Raw genomic sequence first — 2653 nt, forward strand, 5'->3', positions numbered from 1 at the left:
ATTTCATACCGCCAACTTCAGGGTTCGTGGCACCTCCCATACAAACCGAATTTTTCATACTGCATATCTCCGGATGTGTTCATGGAAGAGTACTAGAACTTGGTATGTACAAGATATATAAAATCAGTCGCGTGGTCATGAAGAAAAACTGGGGCTATTGGAAAAATGGGCGTGGTACATTACTCGAAAATGGTATGGAGATATGTGAAATCAATCCCATAATCTTAGAGAAAATTGGGGCTATATCATGTTATACATTTATAGTAATTTAAATCAAGCTCTTTTAATACGAACAAGCATGTAAGTATATTTACCTCGTGTGTTACAACTTACTTTTTAATGCAATAAAAATTCCTTAAAAAATATTAAAATTTCCAAAATAATTATTTGATTAGGTTGCAGTGCTACTTCAACAATTTACGAAAAGTAGAAACGTCAGTAAGTTTATGTCAAAAAATTTAAAAGTGAAACTACCTTCTTTTTTGTATCATGTTACAAATATAAAAATGTAAAATATCGAGGGTTTATATTCAATACGCTCTATCTGCAGTTTTCACAAAAACTAGTTTGTGATGTTAGAACCAGCGGTCGAAAATATCCCTCTCTACTTTGAAAGTGTCCCAAAATAACCGTCACTATTTAAGAGAAAAAATAACCCACAAAACAGAACAGGTGGTTTATTTTTTGTAGATGTGTGCTCCTCTTAGTGAGAAAGGGTTATTTGCATATCTTTTTCCGTTGCTGCTGGACACGGACACTTATCGCTGGAAGAGGAAAAATAAGTGTTAGAACGCGGTTACCCACGAACGTGTACGCAGGGTACCGTAGAAGTGCGTAGAAACATATCAAATATCTTCTTTATAATTACCTTTATTTTAATCTTTCTTCCTTTATCTTCATCTTTACTCATCCTCATCCGTTTCTTAATATTTATCTTTATCATCTTTATGATAATCACTTTCTACATCTACATATTCTCCTGCACCTTTGCCCTTATATTACTAAAATTTTTAAATTTAATTTTTGCATTTATTTTTACGCATCTTTGTTTTTGTTTTTATTTTTACCTTTGGCTTTATTATATTCTTTATCAATAAAATAAAATAACTTATTTTCGGTATATCATATTATGAACGTGCACCAGGGTTGCGTGATTTTGATTTAGTCAAATCACAAATCCATAAATAAAATTTATTTCGGAATTGAAAGTTGCACCAAATCCTAAATAAAATGTATTTGTGATTTGCTTGATCAACCAAATAAAAGATAAGTTTTATTTGTGATTTGATTCGCCCTCCAAATTAGAAATCAAATTTATTTGTGATTTGATTTGTAGAGCGAATCATTTTATTTGTGCTTTTTCAGCTAAATAATACTCTTTTAGGCAACGCAACTACTTCGGGATTTTTGGGACTAAATCGGAATTTTTTGGACTATTTCGATATTATCGGGGTTCTCGGGTATATATCGGGATTTTTGGGACTTTTTTGAAATATTCAAGACTTCTTCGGGACTTTCAGGATTTTGGGACTAATTCCGTATTGTTGGGACTATTTCGGGTTTTGCGAGACTTCTTCGGGGGTTTTCGGGATTTCTGGACTATTTCGGGATTTTCAAGAATTCTTCGGGATTTCCGGGGCTATTTCGGGGTTTTCGAAACAACTTCGGTATTCTCGGGGTTATCGGGCCCATATCGGGATCTACGGGACTACTTCGGGATTTTTGGGATCAATTCGGATTTTTTGGTACCATTTCGGGTTTTTCGAGACTACTTCGAGATTTCCGGGGTTCTCGGGGCTATTTCCGTATCTTAGGGATTTTTGCTACCAATTCGGAATTTTTGGGACTATTTCGGTTTTTCGAGACTACTTCGAGATTTTCGGGGTTCTCGAAAATATATATTTTGGTACAATTTTGATATTTTTGAACTATTTCGGGAATTTCGGGACTATTCCGTTTTTTTTGGAGACTACTTCGAGATTTTCAAGGTCCTCGGGACTATGTCAGGATATTTAGGACCAATTAGGAATTTTTGGGACTACATCGGGATTTTTGGGACTATTTTGGTATTTTTGGGACAAATTCGAGCTGTTCGGGGTCCTCGCGATTATATCGGGATCGGTGGACTACTTCGGGGTTTTTGGGATTAAGACTATTCCGGGTTTTCCGAAAATACTTCGAGATTTTCGGGGTTCTTGGTACTACATCGGGATCTTTGGGACTACTTTGGAATTTTTGGTACTATTTCGGGGTTTTTGACACTACTTGGAAATTTTCAGGTTTTTTGGGACTATTTCGGAATTTTTGGGACAACTTAAAGATTTTGGGTCCCAAAAATCCCGTTATATTCCTGAGAACCCTGAAAATCACGAAGTTGTTCTGAAAATTTTGAAATAGCCCCAAAAATCCTGAAAATCTCCAATAAGTGTCGAAAAACCCGAAATATGTAGTCCCAAAGTAGTCGCGAGGATCCCGATGTAGTACCGAGAGTCCCGAAAATCTCGAAGTAGTTTCGAAAAACCCGGAATAGGCTCGAGAATCCCGAGAAAATCTTCAAGATCCCGAAACAGCCCCAAAAACACCGAATTTCTCCCAAAATCCTGAAAATCCCGATGGAAACTCGAAAATCCCGAAAGAGTTCCAAAAACCCCAA

The sequence above is a fragment of the Rhagoletis pomonella genome, unplaced genomic scaffold, assembly GCF_013731165.1.
Source record: "Rhagoletis pomonella isolate Grant_MI unplaced genomic scaffold, Rhpom_1.0 Rhpom_scaffold_00158, whole genome shotgun sequence".
NCBI lineage: Eukaryota > Metazoa > Arthropoda > Insecta > Diptera > Tephritidae > Rhagoletis > Rhagoletis pomonella.